This window comes from Strix uralensis, chromosome 11 (genome assembly GCF_047716275.1).
Source record: "Strix uralensis isolate ZFMK-TIS-50842 chromosome 11, bStrUra1, whole genome shotgun sequence".
NCBI classification, from domain to species: domain Eukaryota; kingdom Metazoa; phylum Chordata; class Aves; order Strigiformes; family Strigidae; genus Strix; species Strix uralensis.
Window position 1 is genome coordinate 11,068,671 of NC_133982.1, and position 23,471 is coordinate 11,092,141.

General features: G+C 41.5%; 1 long non-coding RNA gene across 14 annotated transcripts in view; it reads right to left on the reverse strand.

The window, feature by feature from the left end:
• Nucleotides 1–1,276: 1,276 nt before the first annotated feature.
• The window catches only part of LOC141948275 (uncharacterized), a 32,184-nt gene continuing 9,989 nt past the window's right edge, over nt 1,277–23,471 (reverse strand). For 5 of the 14 annotated variants that reach the window (XR_012630415.1, XR_012630419.1, XR_012630414.1 and 2 more), the window contains 4 exons: nt 17,782–17,926; nt 9,003–9,194; nt 4,102–7,445; nt 1,277–2,429 (listed from right to left, as the gene is read on the reverse strand). This is a non-coding gene — a long non-coding RNA (uncharacterized LOC141948275). The other 9 variants (XR_012630421.1, XR_012630413.1, XR_012630418.1 and 6 more) reach the window with 8 other exon arrangements.

Sequence of the window (23,471 nt, forward strand, 5' to 3'; positions counted from 1 at the left end):
TAAAAAAACTCATAATTCACATGAAGCAGAAAAATCCACTTCCTACGACCTTGCTGTTCCACTGACAGCCATACCTACCGAGACAGCTACCTAGAGTCGGTGAGAACGTTTGCAAAGCCAGAGAACTCTAAAAACTTAGTCAAAACCGATTACTTGTACAAAAATCTGTGGTTCAGAGTGCTGTATTCACTATTCGTTATTTTTCTGCCACAAAGTTCCAGTGACCCATTGAAGGAACATGAATTATTAACTTCAAACAAGCAACATCAATAATAATAAATGAAAAATCAAAGTTGTCAACAATTTATAAATAAACTGCATACTGAAAATTCAGTTGTTTCTAAGTAAAAACTTATGCAACTACTCCACACAATCAAGAAGTCCATTTGTTTATGTACAGTTTCAAGTGGAAAAGCAGATAAATTCCTTGCAATTGCTCCTACAAGAGAAGACAAATGAGATTCCAGATTCCTTACCCAGATTATTCCAAAACTTTCCCACGACAGTTCAGTTCTGACCCCACCGACTTTCATTTTCATCTTCATTACCACAATTGCCCATATTTGTGAAACTCTGCTGTACAACAGGCAGGATCCGCTGCCTTCTGTGAGGCTTTTTGCTATCTCCACGCCGCATTTTTATTTCTTTGTACCACTTACGTGTGCACACATTATAAGTCAATTGCTTAAAGCCAACAGCCTATTGTTTTTAATTTTCGTCAGGCAGAAGAAAAAAGGTGTTAAATAAACATTTTACCTGAATATGCCAAATATATGAAATAATGACTATGCTAGAAGTATATTTTAAAATTAAATATAATTATTTCCTTTACTTGGTATTAAAATACCAAGAACGTGCATGCTGGACTTCTCTGAATATAAGCCTTGTACCATCATGGTATAAACCCATTTTTAATGGAAAAAGCAATAAAGCAGCATGTCAAGGATACTGAACTAAAAGACATGCAAGTGAACATACTTAGTTTAAAAACACCTTTATGTCAAAAACCCCAAAACTCCCATTTCAGCTTTGGACACCTGCAGAAGACTGTTTCAAGAAAGAACAATATTTGACAGAAGCCTTCTAAGAATTTAACTAAAATTAAAAGAAAATCTAAATAAACAGTCAGAAAATAGAAATAATATAGAGCTCCAAAAATATGGCAACTAGCAGCAGAAAATGCAAATATTACATGGTACTATTTTTAAGTAAGAACACATTTTCCAATGATAAAATGAAAACTGGAATATGTCCACAAAAAAAAAAAAAGCTGAGAAATTGTTGGAGCCAATTTATTGTTGTGCCATTAGTGTAGAACATCGAGTGCATTCAAAAAAATGAGTGACTTGAGTTGTCATCTCTTACATGCACATATGAAACACAGTAAAATTTGGAAAAGCCAAATGAGCATTACTCTCTATTTCACTACAGTCCAATTTAGCATTGTCACATAACAGACATGAGTAGAAACATTTTAAAATTGTAACTTTTAATTGCTGGGATAAATACAGTTATATCTGCTATGGGTGACTGACAAAACTGAAAATCGATCTTTTAAACCTCAAGGAAAGACAATGGTAATGTTCCAGATATTAGTATTTAACTATTTATATTTTTTAGAGTGTCTTCACCATTCTTAAAAGCTGCAATATTTTTCTCAAGATAACTATCAATATATGTATTTAATTGATGACTAAAATCATAAAGTGGCTTAATCAAAGATCTCACTTTCTTGGTTTCAGTTGAGCTCTCTCCTAGAGCAGACAGAGACAGAGGAGCAGAGGAAGCGTTAGAAGAATTATATGGTTGTTCTTACAAATTTCCTACTTCTTTTCTAGTGCTTGAGCTTTTGCTGTCTAGATTCCAGCCGATTCAACGTGCCCACTGAGATGCAGTTTGTTTAACATGCTTGATGTTCCACCTCCTCACACTTGGGCAACCTTTCTTATCATTTTGCTGGGAGGTTCTGTGTTTTCAAACTTAATTGTGATATTTAACATTCCTTTTTTTAAAACATTCTTTGAAGATTTCGCTAAATCCGTTGATTAACTGATTGAGAGTCTCATTTTTCTGTTTTGTAGCAGCAGTTTGCAATGTTAAGACTTTCAGGGCTGCTCTCAGCTGAGTGGACTCAAACACATAAAACTACAGAAAGATCTGGGTCAGTTTGGAGCGCTGTAGATGGAATGGGTTTTCTTGTTATTGCGATGTTTTCTAGGGTTTTTTTTTTTTCTTTTTAGCGTATTTCCTGTATACTTTTAAGCAAAGAGCACCAGTGGTATCATTAAGAGAGGGTGTAGTGGCTGAACGCTGAGCTGATGTGCCTTTCGTGGGCACGTTTCGTGTTCCTCACTGCAGAATGTCCACGAGGCTCTTCAGGGTTTCCCCCTCTTTAGCTGCTCCTGTCCTACAGGGAGTGGTTTGAGGTGCTGCAAAAGAGTATTAAACAGCTTTTAAATGTCAGATGTACATTTTCCACGCTCACCTTTCAGTCAGCGTCACAAACAGCACAAACTTCAGCACAAAGGCGCTTTGGCTAGAATAATTCTAATCGTCCTATTTACAGAAAATCCATCCCGTTCGCCACACTAGATGGTAACCCTGCTTTCTCGAGTGGATGAATAATGCAGTGAATTCGCCAGTTCACTCTGTCTCTGCAGTGAAATGGAGTTTTTTCCACGCCGCTCCCGAAAGTGCTCCTTAAGAGCTTATTGGTTTGAAAAAGGTCCCATTGCTCAGCACGCAGCTGAAGGGCGGGCGGTTGCTGTGCAAGGGAAAAGCTCTTCCCAGGGACCAGAGCACCGACTGCATCGACAGCCGAAGTCTCAGTAGATGAGGACGGATGATGCACCATCATCTGTCAAACACAAAAACTAACTTTAATCACATCAGGACTTCCAGCTCATTGAAGTGATAATATTCATTGCCGTATCATCACACTGAATTTTTTAGGTTCAAATTAAGACGAACTACTGTAAAAAAACTGGGGTGGAAGGAGACAACTTTAATCAAAACATTATGCCTAGAGAGGCCTGGAAACTCAAAGTCAAGGCTACTATTTTTAGTGAAGAAGCAATCAAACCAGGCCAAGAAAAAAACCCCAGTATATTCATGAATATATTCTTTACAATACTCACAACTCATAAATTTGCTTCTCCTCTATATGCACTATGTGGGGGAGAACATAGGCTTTTTCAAGTTTAAAAATGTCAAAATCCAACTTGCAAATGAACACTTTCAAATGAACGTTTGAATTTACACTTTGCTTTCCCACCTTTTTTCTTGGAAAAAAAATTTACAGCAGGTAGATTCTAAATAGGTACCCAGTCTGCATACTGAAACACAAGAAATAGGTGTACAAACTTTGCGTATGAATTAACGTACATTCAGGTCTAAAAGCCTCCTATAAGGCCAGTGGCCCCACAGGTGTACTGTATATTCTTTTATCATTAGAGTTATTATTTTTGGACAGCACAGCACAACTGAAAAAGTACAACTTTTGAAGAGTACCGTACAACTACAAAAAAGTACTGTGCACTCTTTAAAATTACTTGCATCTCAGAAGCAGCAAAGTTTCTCCACCCAGAGCTATTTTAAAATACTGAACCAAGCCGGTCATCACTAACAACTACAATAAAACGTCCTAAAATTCACAGTATATCACAAACTTTTGAAAAACATAGCACATTATTATGTTTGAAAACCACGAAGTCAGAAAACAACGTATGACTGTTATTCCTACTTCAACACTGAAATCCTAGCACTGGAATCACGTGACATGTCAAAACTAAGTGACATATTATAAAAAGTGCCACTTGGTGAAATTAATCCTCTTCACTGGGAATACATAAGCATCTTTATGAAAGGTTCCACTTTGCAAATTTTAAAATTAAATTCATGCAAGTCTTTCCATACTGGGAACCTATAAGGATTGCCCTTTGTCTCCCTTGACATTGCTCCCATAAAAATCAACAGGAAAGCTTCCTAATAGTTTCAAGAGCAAAAGAATTTGGTTTATCATATACACAGCAGCACCAAAACAGTGAGTAATTAACGAGAAATAAATACAACCACGTTCCAAAGTCCCCTCATTAAAATTACCTTTATATATTTCGCATTCCTGAAATTATGCTGCAATGCTAAAAGAAAGAAAAATTTTTAGAAACATAATCAGTCACTCAGCACAAACACAAACAACGTGATCTCAATTTGATACATAGGCTTGAATTTGCTGTTCTCTGTACTTTATAATCTTCTGCTTTGAATAGAAGTTGCCATGTCATAAGCAGTTCTGGTAAAGGAAAGCTGCACAGCTCTATTGTGAAACAACAGAAGAGAGTGGTCTCTTTTTTACAGCTCAGTTTCTTTTTTTTTTTGCAGTGAATCCTCTGAAACTTGTACAGATTTTTTCTGCAACAGAGATTCCCTGCCAAAGCTGGAATTTGCTTCGGAGGATCAGAACCTCTAAAAACAAAGAGAAAATGAATTATTTTCCCGTTTAGCATCTTATAAAAGATATTATATTGAAGCATCCTATCTAGTGACTCGACACAGTCTGACCACTTCCAGTTACTGACCTAGAGAACATGACACACCTGCTTCCCCCATGCCACACTGTCCTCAGGATCCCCCAGGTACGTATTTGAAGGCGTTCAAGTGTTCACAAAAGTTCAGAGGTTTATTTTGGGGGGATTGACTTCCACCTTACATAATCAGTTCATCCTAACCATGTCAGAGTGAGTTAGAAATAAAGCTGGTCACAATTTGCCCGTCTGACACACTGCACGAGTACAGAAAATCTTACTGGTCCCTCCTGAGCAATACAAAAGAGCAGCTTTGGAAAAAATACATGAAAGGTAATATAAAAATGAGATCTGATCTTCCAGTGCTAGATAAAGGAGCTGTGCAAGTTTCCACCTCAGCTATTAAATAACTCGCACAGCAGAACAGGACTAATGAAATGCCAGCGTGCGTTTGTACAACCGCTCCTCTGGTGTGATCATTACAATGGCTCTGCTACTATCTACATCATTTAAAAACTGCACTTCAGGAAGTCTCCAAAATTAAAAAGGCACACAAAGGGAAAAACGGCAAAGACAATATTGAACCCTGAAACTTAATAGTAAGGCTGTGTTGCAGTAACTGCTCAACCTAAAGTACTTCAAATTGTTTCCTAATTCTACGTTTTTCTGAGAGACAGACAATGTAAAATAATAAGAATTTCACAATTAAAGACTTCATGGTTAATCAGGAAACAAAATCTAAGAAACAAATCTGCAAACAAAACTGTTATATAAATCAAATTAAAATGTTACACAAACATTTATTTGCTAAAAAGGGTGTGTGATTTTTTTCTGAAAGAATGCAAATAAACTTCTGCCTTTCTCCTGTCTTTCGTGAGGCTTCACAATACCTCAACGTGTACGTAATAAATAAGATTCTATAACTTTTTCAGCTAAAACTTTAACTACTGAACAGCATCCACACAAGAAATCGTGTTTGGAGCAAGGCTGAAACTACGAAAGAAAATAAATTTGACCTTTGATGACAAAGAGCTTTCCTCCCATCAGTTCTCTAACAAGTGTGGTTTTACAGAGACTTTCATGCAGTGCTTTCAATAGCATGAAGCTTTCTAATTTCCTAATTTAGACAAACAATCTTAATGACTAAAAATTAACCTGAGAACGGGGTGGTGGGGGGGAAGAAATCACAGCTACACTCCTATTCAAGCAATGGGAGAATCTGAAAATCTAAGGGATCTCAAAGTGTTTACAGAACGGAAAGTATATCAATTAACCCATTTTGCCTGTGGAATTACAAAAAACCCCATCCCCAACCCCACCCTGTAATCCAGAAGATGGAAAGCCTCTCTGGTTCCTACACTGCGATTTGTCATCTCTGGAGGACAGATGTAAATTGGAAAGAGAGGAAGAGAACCAGGGCTGTCAAGAAAAATATTGATTTGTACTCAGCTGTCTTCTTCAAAATCTCCTCCAAGCCTCCCCCGAATAGCAATTCGTGGAGGAGCAGAAGGCCCATCAGCTGTGACTTGACGTTGCATCCTCTTGCCCGGAGGCTCCCCAGAAAGTCCTTCCATCCACCGAAACGGCACTCACATCCCACAAAAGGTGCTGACGGGCTCCGTGCTGTCAGCTGGGAGCTCAAAGGCAGAGCTATCATATGGACTGATTTCTTAAATGGGGAAAGAAAAAAGATTTTTCCCTTCCTCTATCTCATCAGAAAACATTTATAAATGCTGCAATCAAGTAAACTGCCAACAGAATAGAAATATTATAAACTTTGGTGGCATCTGCAAGTGCCTTCTGCTCTTTCCAAATGCTCCTTATGCCTCAGTTAGCAACAGCCCTACAACTTCTACCACCCCGGGCACAGTGTATGTAAAGGAGGAAAGGTTTCAGGTCATAGATGCACTTTAACAGGTTTATCTGGCATTGTCTTCTGCTACGAATAGTCTTTTAACAGTTTATTCAGGTAGAATTTTGTGGAGACAATTTAAAAGTTTTATTGCTATATAGGAAGCAAAGCCTAATATTATTTTCATTTCTGTAAAACCTTCTATAATGGCTAGGTATTTAAAATATATATTCCATAAAAAGGTCCACAGAAGACTGTGTGAAAAGGCCATAGATTTATTCTAGTCCATTCAATCTCTGAGCAAGAACGTGAAGTTTTTTGGTCTTCCCTAACAAGCCATTACTCAGCATAGAATCAAAGGGAAAAAGGTGGTTTATGCAGCATGACTAACAGGAGCAACGGCTTCCCGCAGGCACACGTACAATTAACCACGAGGCAGAGGCCCCTGTACAAACAGAAATATCAAACCTCTTCTGCGCCCGCTCCTTTCGAAGGTTAGAGGGTGATACGCCGCGGAAGAACGTGAGCTCAGACTGGAATAAATTCATGAGCTTTCCTCAGGCTGGTAACAGCGGCTCCGGGGCTCCCCAGCCTGCTCGCTCGCTGAACTCCAAGTAACGAACGCATCTGACAACATCATTCTTGATAAAGTCAGAATTTAAGCAAGAAGAGGAGCCTTGATATAAGTTATCATTTCCATCAACAATAGACTAATGCACTATCACTAAGCAAACCCTGTGGTTTGGGGCATAACCAAATACTTTCAGTGAAACAAATGACAAGCTTTGAAACGAGGGAGCAATTTGAAGAAACAGGTAGAAAACACAACAAAGAAAATGAAATTTTAAAGCGACATTACTCACGGGAGACGATGACTGTAGGGAGAAGATGGGCCAGTCACTCATCACTTCACGCTCTGCCTCGCTTGGTGGCAGAAAAGCTCAAGCATTCACACCAGATTGCTACTTTAAGTGCTGCAGAAGAGCTATTTCAGCTTGCCACTTCCCTAAATAGGTGAACATTATGTTCCTTTAGGCCCCTCATGATGTGATGGAGTAACAACCCTTAACCTATAGGGCATAAATATATTTTTATAAGCACAGAGAAGCTACGTGGCTTCTAGGCACTTACAACCTTCTAAAAAGAAGTATCACGAAACACTAAAACAATATATCTAATGCCACTTCAGTAGTATAACGACAGTCCCTTTAAAATTTTTTTTGGCATTCAGCATTTTCATTTGGTGAGGAATTGTATATGTAGCTAAGCAGGTCAGCATCCCATTTATGAGTAATTCTAATGCTTCTTATCTGTTTTTACATGCTCGGCGCCACGAATGAAGCACAGCACAAACCACGATGGTTCCTGGGAAGTAAACAGGCACATGAGCCCAGCACCAGCTACGCAATAAATCAGTAGCCACCTGCGGAAATGGCCACTGCAGCTCTGGCCCCTTTCAGGCGCTGCAGCACCCTTGGGAAAACCTCAGACTGGTGGGATTTGGGGTAAAAAAAGAGGAAAAAACCACACACATCTGCCAGCACTCTTCCCCAGGCAGGGAGCTGGGGACCAACTCGCTGCTACCGGCAGCTGGACCCGCGGGGTACGGCCAGCCTGGCTCATCGGGCCAGAGGGTGTGGGCGCGTTAGCCGTACGCTGAAAAAATGAATAAAGTCCAGTTAAATGCTGGTGCTCTGGGGGTTCTCTGCTATCGCAAGTGAAAAACCATAAAACCAAACCATTTTTAGGATGTGGGATCCAAATATTAAATTACTGCAATCACAATTTGCTGTAATTAGGGCAGAGAAACATGCAGCTGTAGGCTGGGTGCGTGACCAGCAATAAATAACCAATTCCACCGTAGCATCGGTGCCTACCGCCACCAATACGGACTGTGTCCTCCAGAAACACACCAGACAAACCAACCCCTAAGGTCCTTTTTACTGTGCTTTTGCAGGGATTTTGGTCAAGGGGTAGAAATAACCCTGCTACTTATAGGTAGCATGGCAGGGATTGCCACGTCCCAGCAGTGAGGCGATGGGTGAGAAGCGGGGAGCCAGCATTACTTTTATTCTGCAGCCACTCCAGGTCCCAATTCTGCAAAGAAACCAGCCGAATTGTGGAGCAGAGGATTGATGAGGGAGGGCAGAGGGGGAGAGGTCCCTGCATGTACCCACACCTGACCCTCCGGCTGAGGGACTGATGGTAGCGTTAGCTGGTTACACCACGATTTACTTTTTTCTTGATTGCAAGTATGTTAAAAGAATCAAATTATATTGCCCATCATTAGCTACTGCTTTTAAAGCAATTGTTCAGGTTAACATTTCCTTTAGGAAATAAGAGGGTGAATTAGAGGTGGCTGCAACCTATATCAAATTGAGACTGATTTAGTGCAGCAATAATCCAGCTATTAGTCCTTATCCACAGCCGCTTGCTAAGGAAGATCCTGAAAGAATTTTGAACTAACAAGTGGCAGTAAGAGTTGTCCAGGATTGCTTGTTCCAATTTTCACTAGCAATATTCCGTTGGTTAAATAAGACAACACACCTGAAATGATTAAATAAGATAATGGTATCGAATGGTTACATAAGATAATGCCTCTGAAGTATGACGGTTAAATTCCTTACCATTTAAAAATGTCAGAAAACCAGGCTTCACACCCAGAGTGCCCCGGAGGATTTTGCTTTACAGACATGACGTTATCACCTTTCAGAGAAGGAGCCCATTAGTATGCTCCAGTAAAAAGGTCTCTGCTCTTCCCATGACCTTTGTGAAGAAGCCACACCAGCCTGTCCAACTTCAATGGCATTTTTCATCACCTGTGGCATGACACAATGGACAGCAATAAGAAAGGACAAATACACAAGAAAACGATGCATACCCCTTGATATGAAGGGGAAAAAAAACCATGTCATCGTGAAAATGAGTTGCTACTCATGACAGACATTAAATTTCACTATTGCAATGGGAGAGAAGGCATCCAAAAGGTGTTAAAATTAAGCTTTCTACGTGATAGTCTCAGAAAGTTTGGTGCAAAGTGAGCACATCACAAGACAGGCTGTTCTCCGGGCAGCGATGACTGCAGTGGGGTCCTTCGGCAGAGACCTATGGGCTCGCGTTGCCTAAGGGAAAACGGACCATGAGCATTCATATTTAAAGAACAGTGGGAATAAAATCTGGGAGACATTAGCAGCAACTGACAGAAGAAAGCAGTCTGTGGGTACTGGAAAAGATGTAATCTGCACTGAAACCTGGCTGTGCAGGCGCAGTGACTGAACGCTTGGCTTCTCCCACTGTGGAGCTATTTCTGGGCTTGGAAAGAAATCCTCTAGAGGGAGTCAGAAAATTGTTTAAAGGATTTTTTTTTTTCCCTTTCAGTCTGATAGTATCAAAAGACCAAGGGACCATGAGCCATTCCACAAAGAAAAATAGTAATTAAAGAACTTTGCTTCGTTAAATGAGGAATATTTAGAGCACAGCAGAGGCAAAAGGCTCGCAGAGCAAACAGAAACATTTACACACACAGCAGCACAGGCGCTGGTGCGGCAAACTGCAGAGCAAAGGGGAATCTGCCTCTCCGGGGAACTTCAAAGAAAGACATTTTCACCTGTCAAAGAGATTTTTGGAAATAAAATCCAGGCGAGCCAGAAGAGCTTTAGGGATGAAAGGCTGGCAGTGACAGTGCCAGGGTGAGAGTAGCCAGAGCAAAGCGAGGGTGCAGGAGGCGGAGGGTCAGCCCGCCAAGGTCAGGGGCAGAGCTGGAAGATACGCCACTTCAGAGCTGCCTGCATCAGCACTTCCACCCTCCTGCTTCAGCCACCAGATACAGATGTATAGTAAATATTTAATTAGATAGCAGTATGGCCAGCATAGCATCCCTGTTTGTTCAGGGGAGTGATTGAAATAATTTTGAATTGGAAAGTTATTTTAAGCCCTTTAAAAATTACAGCCGTTGTAAATCACTGGGGGAAATGCCGTCTCATTTTTTTCCCCAAAAGTTATGAACAATTTCATTACATCCAGAATTTACTATCCACAGTCTGACAGGACACTTTTAACCTATTACAAAATTTATGGTTGAGATTTCAGTAACACTCTGGAGCTGTTTAACTTTATGTATGTGAGTAGTCCCACAAAAATCAATGGAAATGCATGTGTGAAAATGGGATTTCTGTTCTAGGAAAGTGCTAGTTTTAAAAAAAAAATAAATCTGCATCAGGATGAAAAGTTGATATTGCAAAACTAACAAAATGAAAAACACATGGGAAAAGGAAAGTTTTCTCTTAGAGCTTCAAAACAAAATTTACTAGAATATTTCTTTCACTTTGATGTCTGCGTTTCAAAACGGAAGAGAAAACAGCCTGGCCCAGCTACCGGCCTGCAGCGTGCGAGGCCCCGGGGCTGCGAGGGTGGTCCCGCGCCGCGAGCACCCCTGGGGAAGGGAACACCGTGGAGTAGCTGCGACCGAGCAGCAATTCCCCGCGGCCGGCCGAGCTGTTCCAAAGGCAGCACCTGGCTGGAACTGCTGAAGCAAGAACCACCTTCAAAATATCGAACATAGTAACATCTGAAGTCTGAATGTCAAACAAGACCCTTTATGCTATCAAATAGAAAATGAGGTGGGGAAGGCAAACCAAAACTTTCAATTTTTGAAGATTTTACATTTTTGTTTTCCCCCCCAACATTACTGAAACAATCACATTAATTTTGAAAAACAGATGCTTTGATATGAAGCTTCTATCCACACATTTCTGCCCATTCCAGATTAGTCCCTAAACCAAATCAGGGAGAAGTTGATCCTAGAGGTTTCTCTACCCGCAAAGCAGTTGGAGTGAAGATGGCATCCACTCCAGACAAAAGACTGGACTTTTTACTGCATTCCTCTCAGAATTGTTGTTGAGAGAGCTGGCAGCTCAGCTAATTTAAAAATGTAGGCTCATCCCTTTCAAACAAGTCTCCCTCCAAGATGAATCTGGGCTGCCACGGCTGTCAGGTGGCCGCAGCAGACAGAGTACGGCAGCACTCCCAAGGGCTAGAGAGGGCAGGACGTATGTGGGGTTTCTGGAATTGGGAAACAGAAGGAAAAGGCTAACTTTGATATTTAACGTCGGGAACGCCACACTGGGGGCCACCGGCTGTCACAATGGCTCTGCACGCAGACAGAAGCAAACTTAGGGACTGGGCTACTGCAGCGGGACTCCCAGTCCCTTGTTCCTCCCCTCAGGCATCCAGAGATCCCCTGAGCCCCCCGCAGCCATTGCCCCTGCACCCATCAACCCCCCCAGCTCCAGAGAGGAGGTTTCTTGTGTTGCACAGTTTGCAGGAGCAGAATCTGATTTAGAAGCGACTTCCCAGGAACAATCCACGCCTCTCCCTCCACGGCTTTTCGACCTCTACCCGATGAATGCTCGGGGGGGTAGAAGTGAGGAGCCAGACAAAGGTGCCCCCATCAAAGATGACCTTCCCCACCCCAACAATACTCATTCTGCACATTATTCTGACTTTTTACTTTTTTTTAAACTATGGTACACTGGAAACAATCTCTGGATTACTGCCAAGCACACTTCTTCCTTGAAACCTATAGCCCCTATTCCCTCAAACAAAAAAAACCCCACACAAACAAACCAAACAAAAACCCAATAAAAAAAAAATCACCCCACAAAAAGCCCACTCACCCCAAAGCCCCCCAAAATAAACAAAATCTACACCCACTTCTTACTTAAGCATCTTGTTCCAGCTCCTCAGTTTCTTCTTAAGGGAAAGAATATTATGATGCATCTTACAAAACACATCCCACCTTGTAATACCGTATTATTAGCAAAAGTGAGGGTTTGTCTATGCACAGATTTTGTACCAACACAACCAGCTACATTTGTTTGGAAACAAATACAGTTAATTCATAAAACTTGCTAGTATCAGTGTAATTATATTAGTATAAACTTACTGATATAGTTCATGAAATCACTTAACTACTATGCTTAAATGCATGCATAATTGTGCTTAAACCAGCTCTAAATTTGACAAACATATGCCTGACATTTTTAAAGTGCTAGTAAAGAGTATGTTCAAGTGAACCCCTTAGAGATCTCAAATCTAAATTAGGAATCTGAGATAACAGGAACACAGAGATGGCATTAAGTTCCAAAAAATATGTTCAGGCCTCAAGCCTAACAATTTGCCTATACTGGAAATTTCTTGCAGCTCTACTTGCTATTTGGTGTTACAGAGTTTTCTGTGATAAACAGAAGAATTTGTTAGGAAACAACTGGTATTTAGAAACTGTTAGGAAATAGGTTTACTGGGACACAGCAGGAGTTCAGAGGCAGTCGGTCACCCCCAGCAGCTGCTGCACCTCTGCCAGACTCTCCACTGGTATGTTTTCCCCAACCATTAGAATTCATTTTCTCTTTTCTCCCCCTGCTACTTGACTGTGCTGGTGGCTGCTACGAACAAAGCTGATGATGTCTCTGAATTCCTGGCCAATCTACACCAAAGGAACAATGGCCCAAAATACACTCCTGGAGGGCCTGCTTTGGCCAAAACAAAGATAAAAAGCAGAAGAATGGAGTGAAGGTTCCATGAAGTGCGACAGAAGAGAGGACAGAAACGGACACTACCTGGCAGGGCTGACAAAACCAAGGTTTTCCTGAATAACATACTGGTTTGACACTCACAAAGTGTGCTGTAGCCTGCATGTAGCTTGTGGCCCTTCTCAAAAAAACTGACTAAATGCTTAGGGTGATTGAGGGACTGAAGCATCTTTCATACAAGGAGAGGCTGAGAGAGCTGGGACTCTTAAGCCTGGAGAAGAGAAGGCTCAGGGGGATCTTACCAGTGCGTAGAAATACCTGATGGGAGGGAGCCAGACTGTTCTTGGTAGTGCTCAGTGAACAAGAGGCAACGGGCACAAATTTAAAAAAAAATGGAAGTGTCACCTCAACACAAGAAAACACTTTTTTGGTTTTGTTTTTTCCTGTGAGCGTTGTCAGACACTGGAGCAGGTTGCTCAGAGGAGGTGTAGTCTCCAAACTGGACTTGACACGGTCCTGGGCAACCTGCTGCAGTTGACCCGGCTTCAGCAGAAGGGTTGGACTAGTTGATCACAAGAGGTCCCTTCCAACTGAAATGATTCTGTGACACAAGCCCCAACAGTGAGTTTTGTGCAATTCAGAAACTCCACTAAGGAAAAATAAAACAAAAAAAATTTAAAATCTCAAAGCATTATCAAGTTCCTGCGCATTACTCAGAGAAAAATAACCCAAGGGGGGACAAACGCCTTCCGATCAGCAGTACTGGCTCCATTAGAGAAACCCTGATGATTTATCTGTCAATACCAAATTGGCTGGCTATGGACTTGCACCTGGAGAGGAGGCAGTAGCAAATGCATATAAATGTTGTGGAGCCACAAAACAAGATCCGCGACAGAGAAAAGTCATTCTAGACATCCTCAACTTCTCTTTATTGCAGACCTACAGCACTTCCCAGTCAGGGTCAGCTGGCTGATCCCCAAACAGGCATTTGTTGCATGAAGTTTCTCAACTAAAAAAAAAAAATAAATAAATTAAAAAGCAGCACATTCTTCTACATCAGTCCCTTTCTCAGTGTCACTGGGTCTATTGCCTATCTACACGAGCCTGCAGCACTCGCCAGCATGAGGAGTGCAGTGCAGATGCACATCTCTCCTTGCTTTGGGGCTGGGGGGGGCAACGTCAAGAAAACTGATGGCACTGGTGAGGCCGCACCTCGATTACTGGGTTCAGTTTTGGGCCCCTCACTCCAAAAAGGACATTGAATGACTCGAGCGTGTCCAGAGAAGGGTGCAGGGTCTGGAGCACAGGACTTATGGGGAGCAGCTGAGGGAACTGGGGAGGTTTAGTCTGGAGAAGAGGAGGCTGAGGGGAGACCTCATGGCCCTCTACAACTCCCTGAAAGGAGGGTGCAGAGAACTGGGGATGAGTCTCTTGAACCAAGGAACAAGTGACAGGACAAGAGGGAATGGCCTCAAGCTGCGCCAGGGCAGGGTTAGACTGGCTCTCAGGAAGTATTTCTTTCCAGAAGGGGTTGTTGGGCGTTGGAACGGGCTGCCCAGGGCGGGGGTGGAGTCCCCATCCCTGGAGGGGTTTATGAGTCGGGTTGACCCAGCGCTGAGGGATCTGGTGGAGTTGAGAACGGTCAGTGTGAGGTTAATGGCTGGACTGGATGATCTTCAAGGGCTTTTCCAACTGAGATGATTCTGGGATTCTGTATAAAACAAGAAGCATCACAGGGATGCTCACAGTTTGAGATTAAGTCCCAAATTTCAATTACCTTGCTACAACTCGTACAACACCCACCACGGTAATTAACTGTGGCACACCTCCAGCACAGCGAGCCATGGGGTGGCTTACCAGAAGGGTGACGACTTGTTCCAAGATGCCAACCGGCTGTTCGGCTACACCATGACTTAAAATTACTTAATCACAATGTACCTGTACACTACCGGCACTCTGAGCTCTCAACAGCAGCTGAAATGCAAAATGCTTCATGCAAATACTGGGACTCTGAGATGGGTTTCAAATGTGGATGCGCTCTAGGAACTCCTGAATAGTTTTTTTTACACATGGTACCTTCAGGAATGAGGATCTTAAATACCTGGAAGACTTTGAACACAAATAGCCTATAGAACACACACACACAGCAAAAGGGAAAGACAGCCTGCTCAAAGAAAATATTCCAAGAAAATATCCAATATTCATTTGGGGGAAAGATTTAAAAAGCTTTTTGGTTGTTTGTTGGGTTTTTTTTTCTTCAGGTTGTGAAGTTTCTTTACATACCCTAAAAACCAAAGGCGAAGTGTAACTAGTTACATTTTGTTTAAAAGGAAATAAAAAATTTTCCTGCCTGCTGAGATCTTACATTGGATGCTGAGGTTTTCTCTCCCGTGGGGTACGTGTAGTCAGAATCTGAGAGAGATGGTAGCAAAAATCTGCTCTGCAAAGGAAATTGCTTTACTACAGGTGGCTTAAAATTATCTGGTTACTATTTATGTTCATTAACTCAAATACCTGGGGAGAAGTAATGTTGTGTGAGACTTCAAATCCTTGTCTTTTCAAGCAAGGGCTTCCAAAGCTGACAGCCCCCCATCTCTGGGTTATCCACAGTCTCCCCACAGAAAAAAAAAAAAAAAAAAATGTAAACCATATTTCTGAAAATATAAAGAGGATTTCTTTTTCATCCTGTTTTTTAGGCATCACGGAAAATATTTTTTTTAAAATGACATTACAAACCACTTCTCCCCGTTCTGCTACATGTAGGAACAGCAGCTTTTTGAGAAACATCCATAGAAATAACAGATCACAAAGGAATGAGAAAACTGGAAATAACAGAAACCATGGAAAAGATGTTAGAAGGAACAACAACAACAACAAAACTCAAAAGTTTTCTACTTACTTTATTTCCCAGCCAGGATTTCTCGCCGTTCCCCAACCCCCCCAGTTCTAAGGTCTGCATCTTAACCAGCTAAAAGCTATTAAATAGTCAGAGAATGAGCTTTGGACCCATGTGTATATTGGAACATCTGAGGGGAAATTAGGCAAATAATAACTTTTTATTCAGAAGCCTAACTCAATTTTCATATTAGAAGAGTACTACTTACTTCCAGTCCCACCAGTTTTCCCAGAATCTCCACCCCATTAAACTTGCTTGGCAAGATACTGACTGACAACACATTTCCCCAGTGAAACGCAAGTAAAGAGTCACTCACTCACCAGCACTCTTGGCAGACAGTTCCCCAGAGTGTTTCATAGCCTGCTGAGGAATCCAGGAGCTGATTCATGCTTCCTTAGGTATTACACACACCTGATCTCTACCGGTAACCCCTTCTGGGGACATGAGGCTGTAAAGTCATGTCTGGAGAACTCTTAATGCTCCACAGAGACTGCTCGATCACTCTGTTCCCTCTTTTTGCTCCTATCTGAGTGCTGTGGCTAGTCACTCCTGTCATTCTCAAGCCTTTTGCATCTGGCATCTGCCAAAGATCAGCATCAGCGGAACAGTAAACTTGGTAGAAGGTGATTCTAAATAATATTACTTATGGATATTCTAACAATAACATTACAAAATAGCCAAGGCAGTTATTTCTGCTGAGGAACAACACATCTGCAAATCATGGGGCACTGGTAAAAAGAAATTCCAATACAAAAGCCTTAGGAACATATTTATAGAAAATAATGTTAAAGACAGCCAGAAACACCTTTCTTTTGTGCAAATATCATAGACTATAAATCCGTCCCAGTCCAAACTTGTGTACACTAAGGATTTTACCTTATTAATTACTTCCACTTCTAAAGTATAGCTAGCAAAACTTACGCTGCGCTCTATGCACATAGCCCCAAGGCAAAAGACAAAACAAAGTCTGCTTTGGGATATATGTTTACTAAATGCATGAAAGATTAACAAACCCTGTTTCCAGAAGTCCAGAGATGCAGAATTCCAGAGCCAGAAACATAAGATAAGACCCTGGAAAATGCAGTGGATATGGCCAGAAAAATGTTAATGCTAACAAAGCACTGCTATAACACATTTTTTGTTGGGCAACAAGTTGAAAGCACTTTAACATAGATGACATTCACCAGACAGTCACAGTCATCCACACAAAGAGAAGACTATTTTGTTGTTTTCGGAATATCTGCATATGGTGGGCAATGGTTGCACTTCAGTGCTAAGTTACAGACACGTCACATCTACTTACCTTGAACAAATAATAAATGGGAAGGTTAAAAACATTGTGGCGCTTTATGGCTGTTGTTTGAAAGACAGGCTGCTGTCTATACATTTAATGTTCATTCTTCTACCTTGAAAGAAAAGCTAAAATGTATTCACTGCTACTAACGAACACTAAGAAGCAGGTGTGCTCATCACATCAAAAAAAACCTTCGAAAAGCAAATTAGCAGTAGGCTAACCCAAAACCAGTCCTTTTTATCAGCTTCACCAGAGAAGCAACTGGCTTCTACTCTGCTATTATTACAGGATATTTGCTGCAATTTCAGTTATGAAATAAAAAGACCATCGGACCTCAACAACCATCAGGGAGTGAGATCCGCCTCCTCTGTTTGAACCCTTTCTCAGCACTAATTTCACAACAGCAGCCCCTTTTCCTTACTGCAAGGTTTGGTTCTTGGTGAACTCCATCTCGGGGAGAGCTGGCAAGGAGAACCACAGCGGTATGGCTGAAACTCCATTGCAGGCCCAATTCCACGCGCCTGCACAACGGCAACTACGTTCAGGTTGGTTTACTTGCTCTGCCTCATCAGTTATCCTCTTTTTATTGTTGTTAGAGGTTCCAAATGGGGTGGCCTGGTTAATTCAAAGCCTGGTTCCAAGACTCCTCAATACATCACTGTGCTCACTGACCCTCACTTGCTCACCTGAAGATAACAAGATCCAGTTTTGGTCGCAGTGATACCAAGGCTACGAACCCTGCTCCTTCTGCTCCACTTTCCCTCGGCACAGCTCATTCCAGTCCTTGTCTTGAAACGATCTGGAAATCCTCAAACAGTTGCTGGTCTCCTGCTGAAACGACAGTACCTGTCAAAATGCAAACCTGGGCTTTTCCTCATCCTGTTGTCTTCTACTCTCCATGTAGGATGAAGATCCCTAAAAGGTACAGGCTAGCAACAGGGGACTATCTATCTTTAGGATCATCCCACTGAGAGGAACTAAGCTGGACAGTAAACTACAACTCACTGGGAACTGATTTGTCAAGAGGAGGGACCCCCTGGAAAACTATGGCATCTTGCAGGGATTTGAGATTGGAGGTGATCAAAAAAAATCACCAAACAAAGAAACTGTAAAATTATAAGAGGGCAGGAAAGATCCACTTAATCCCTGCAGCAAGGTGGACTTGCCTGTATCAAAACCTCAATGAAATATTAAGGATCTGACTTGCCTAAACAGGGATTGCCAAGGAGATCAAAGAGGACAGCAACACCACGGATGTCAAGAGCGTTTCTTCCCAGATTTCAACATTTTAACTATCAATTAAAGCCAACAGCTTTCTGTATGTGTGATCCACTGCGCTGTAAAGCCGAGGGTTTCCATCCTCTGTCAGGCCTCGCGTCAGCTGCAGGGAGATGCTGTCAAAAGGGGATTAGGCCACAAGAAGTGGCCTGAACCAAGTAAAGATGGCTCTCAACAGAGGGAACAATCTATGTGTGCAGCTAATCAAGACTTAAGGGGAGTGTCTACACTTTTTAATTACAACGCTTAATGTACAGGATTCGGTAATGGACCTTTTGGCAGGAATCTAAAGAATACCCTTTTAATAAAAAAGCAAAACATGCTCTCTATAGCTACTTCTACATTCCTGTCCCTCCTTTACTGTGGACTTTTTTTGGGTGGAGTTTGGATATTTCTGGAGAGTACAGCATCGCTCTATGATTATAAAGTGAATCTGTGACACAAGCAGCCCTTTGCAGAAAAAAAAAAAAAAACAACCCTCAAGTAGTATCTCCTTTGCTTAAATTCAATCCCTACCCCTAGCTTTAAGTCCCACCCGTGTTTCCCTTGCATTCAGAGATGCTGACTAAAGACATGTGAGTATTTACAGAAGGAAGGTGGTAAGCTGGAACAAGCTGAAGATTAAATCAAGGGGGAAGATATTTTGCTGGTGTCTGTGAAAACCAGAAGTTGGTGAGCCACCGTCTTCCTTTTAGAGGAAGAAAAAGCCACCTTCAGTACTCACCCCTAGCTAGTAAATAATACACCAGCACCCCTCCATCTTACCTCAAAGAATAAAAACCCAAGGCTGACTTGTTTATATCATTGTACTGTCCTTGTACTAATGCTTTTCCTGGTACTAGAACTTTAGTAAGCTGTATACAGAGATTTATCTTCAAATATATATGACCATGTCTATCAGAGTGTTTTAAAAGGCCACAAACATACTAATTAATACAAAACACTCTTTGACTTCTCATTTGTATAATCACTTGTCATGAACCTGTGTGTGAATTAATACGCACACAGTAAAACAAGTACAGCTCCTCAGCACACACAAAAGCTGTTTGCGGGGGGGGGTGGGGGGGGTGGGGTGTCATTGCAAACCAGCAGGTACATCTGACATGCAGCTCTACACACCTGCACGTGCTCCTTCAGCCCTTTCTGTATTTTCAGAATCTGATCCTGTAAATCTACCCATTTCCTCAGATGAACACCCACCCTTCTTTATAAGCACACACTCATTTATGCTAGCTGGCATCCCTGTGTTTTCTGATGCCTGTGGTAAGATACCCCATAACTGCCAACTGATTTTTTTTTTTTTTTTTAATCTGTTTTCACACAAATTAATTTGAGTTTCGAATGCCTGGCCAACCTGTGGAACCGCCTCAGAAAAAAACAGAGGGTGGCCACAGAATATCCACAAAGAAAGAATATTTGAAAACGCAACTCTACTTGTTTTGCCCATACTGCAGTGATTTCTAGAACTCTCAACTACCAGAAGAACTTAAAAAGTTAATAAACTACAAACATCCCCTTCCTATGGTTTTCCACTCATGAGGCTGAGACAGAAAGCAAATATTTAAGGAACAATGGCAGAAAGAGTACATTTTTAAGATTACTGTAGAAACCGTAGAAGTAGATGTAAGAAAATAAACAAGGTTATATCATTTTGTATTTTCAAGAAAGCAGCTATTCATGAAGTATGGAGGAAAGAAGAAGAGTGTATTTTATTCCTCCCCTCATGGGGCTTTTAAATATACACAACATATCGCAAGCTCTGGGAATTTTCAAAAAGAATAACGCAGCACATAAGCAGTAATAACATTCAGAGCCTCTGAATATTTCCCTAGCTCATCTCCAAGCACACATTCCAGCGTAAAGATCCGTGCTTTGAGCTTCATTCAGAAGACACACAGAATGCTGAGGCACTTTGTACAGCTATTATCTGAAAAGTCTGACCCCGCAACAAATGCCACTATAGAAGAAAGCTAAATTATCAAAACTTTATTTCAGCATTGTATGCTCAACAGGGTGTTTTGCATATCTGACTAAGCAGCCAATTTGCTGCTAGGTAAGCAGAGAATTTCTGATCCTGTTTGTACAATGCTGAACTCCAGCACACAGGAGGGTGAACTGTGAATATTTTGTGAAGCTCATTTGATTAAATCACTATTTTTGCAATAGCATTTCTGTAAAGGAAAAGCACTTCCATTTACCCAAATATAAATGTTGCTTGAACAGAAATGGGAATACATGATCCATATGAAGAAAAACAAACATATAGGGCCTAGCCAGCCTGTTTCTTTTTGAAGTAAAGTTTTTTTATGCTTAGCAGATGACAAATCCTTTTTGGTATATTCAAGATTTAACATCCACCACTTAGTCCTAGGTTTTGCTTTTGTCATACTTAAAAGAAAAGAAAATAATGTGTCATTTTCCAAGGCCTAGAAGAGTAGTACTGCACTCAATATGGATAGCAATTAATAACAAGAAATCCTTCCTCTCTCTACCCAGATCTTTGTTTTCTCTATTTTTTGGGGTTTTTTTTCAGTCTGAAAATCCTTGTAAGATTTTTCTGGGTCCAGTATTGGCAGTTTGCCCCTCAGCCACTGCAGCACTCCGGGACTGTGTGGATGGCAAGGATGGATTTCAGTCACTTGGCCCATTGACTCACTCTTCAAAGTACCATCTGACATACTTACGCTTCTTTATGTCATCTAAGGTTCAAGATTCAGCAATGAAACCTGGATCGCTCGCGTCACAAGTGACACCCAGCATGAAATAGATCAGAAGAGTTAGTAAAAATGTAATTGTTCCTGTTCGCAAAGAACAAGCCCAGAGAAGAACAGCTAAGCCTATCTTCATAACAGATCTCATCGAGTATATAGACACTTCACAAAAATGAAGGCTGAAAAGGGATAAAATTCCTTCTTCTACATAGCTAAGGGATAAATATCAGAGAAGCAATGCTATTTAATCTAACAGATATTGTGACCACAAGGATACACCAAACCACCGTGAAAAAAAAATTAGATGGCTTAAATCCACCAAAGCCTTTTGAACAGCCCCAGCATCTTTTCCAGTTGTTTCCAGTTCAAGGCCATGCAACTTCCTCGTGCTGATCACACTTCCCTCTAGGATTAGCTTTTTCATTGACATATTGACCATCCAGAGACCCTCACCGAGGAAAACACTACAGCTACTTATTACTGCCACTTCAGTCACATAAATACTGGACAGAAAGAACGAGTTAAATAACTCTACGGAGAAGAATCTAATGGTCGCAGAGAAATTAGAAGGTGAACACGAGTCAACAGCGTTTATTTATTTTGACAGCAGCGCTGCACTTCATGGGGATCAAAGACAAATATAACCCAGGTCTCAGGTGGAGTACAGCACCCAGCTTTGGTATGTTGTGCCTTAAGAAAGAGGTGTACCCAGTACAGACTGTATACAGAAAGTCAGCAAGAACGATCAGGTGTTCAGCAAACAGCCTACAAGGAAGGGCTCGAGCAACAACGGAGGCTGGCCTGACAAAAAGACCACAACGTCTGCAAGTACTTTAAATAAAGTGTTTTAAAAAAAAAAAAAGAGGAAATCCCTTTTTTTTTTTTTTCTGTTCACAGCCTGTACGAGAAGAAAAGGGCTTACACTGCAGCAAGGGAGACACAGGTTAGATGTTATGACTAGCAAGGATGGCAAGGTACTGGAGCAGAGATGTCGGTACTGCTCACCGCCAAGAGCAGCCCACGTAACTATCTGTTAGGAAGAAAGTTATGTGTAACTGACCCTGCCCTGAAAGGAAGTATGGACTAGGCCTTCTGCGCTTATGAGTCAGTGTTTGATTATGTCATAGTCTGTCATTATTTATTTGTTTTACTATAATGCCTATGAAGTCTAGCCACTGACTCATGCCAAGTCCTGGCATAGGATAAACATGTGACAGAAATTCCACAATGGGCACAAAAAAAAAGAAATGTAAGAGGCAGCAATAGAGCAGGCAGGTAGGGAGGCCCGAATAAACAGCAAGACAGAATGAACAGTCCCAACAGCCCATCAACAAACAACTCTGAAGGCTTTTGCAGTCACCATAGTAAAGGAAAATTAATGGTTGTTTAGGAGAATGGGTTGTTTATGGGATACTCCTCCTTGTATGAAAATAATGGTTTAAAATGCAACAGGCAGACAGTGGAGGCTGGCACACTGCATCAAGAGACACCGGTGGCTGACTACGGTGAGATGCTGCGAAATAAGGCAGGGCGGCATCTGAGATAAGGCAAAATACTTCCTACTGAAAGCAAGGGAGCAGAGCACGAGAAAGGGATGAACTATCAAATCCCCATCCCGTACAATGCCCTCCGCAGCATCACTCTGCGTGGATGTAACACATGATGAAATGTGTCAGGCTAGAGAAAAAAAATATTGGAAGGAGTGATTAATTAGCCAGTGAGACATTGCTTAAGTTTTCCATGTGCTGATGGCCAAGGACCTCATCATTTCATATAGAAAATACAGAAGTTTAGAAAACCCTACTCAGAATTAAAGAAAATCTTATTTCAAAGATGATGCCCGATTTGAATTCGCGTGATAAGCAAATTAGGCCGTTTCATCTGCCATGACTAAGACGGTGAAGGAAGATTGGCAGAGGAAGAGACTCTCCAGTTTAACCGTGTGATGCATAAGCTGATGCCTCATTTACAAAGACACTTTCAGAAAGACAAAATGAGATTTTTTAATTGTGACAGAAAACAGAGCTAGGCAACACCAGAACTGCTGGTATGACCACTAGTTCCGTGCTTATGCAAAGTGTGGGGCAGAGGAAGCAAGATGACGACTGTGATCTTTGCTTACTTACAGAAAAATCACCATGACACTGTAAGGAAGCGCTTAGGAAGGTGACAGAACTGGTGGCAACCAGCCACAGATGCCATGGGAAAACAGCAGTCCAAGAGCAGGACTTCTAGTAGCAGGAGCAAGATGTCAAAGGAAATTTCTGCTTCCAGCTAGTGGAGAATCTTGGCCTTCTTATTAGGGAATAAACCTGCTTACGTTGGCTTTGCACCCCCTTATATGTCGTAGGCTGAGCAGTGTAAACAGATTTAAGAAAAGCAGACAT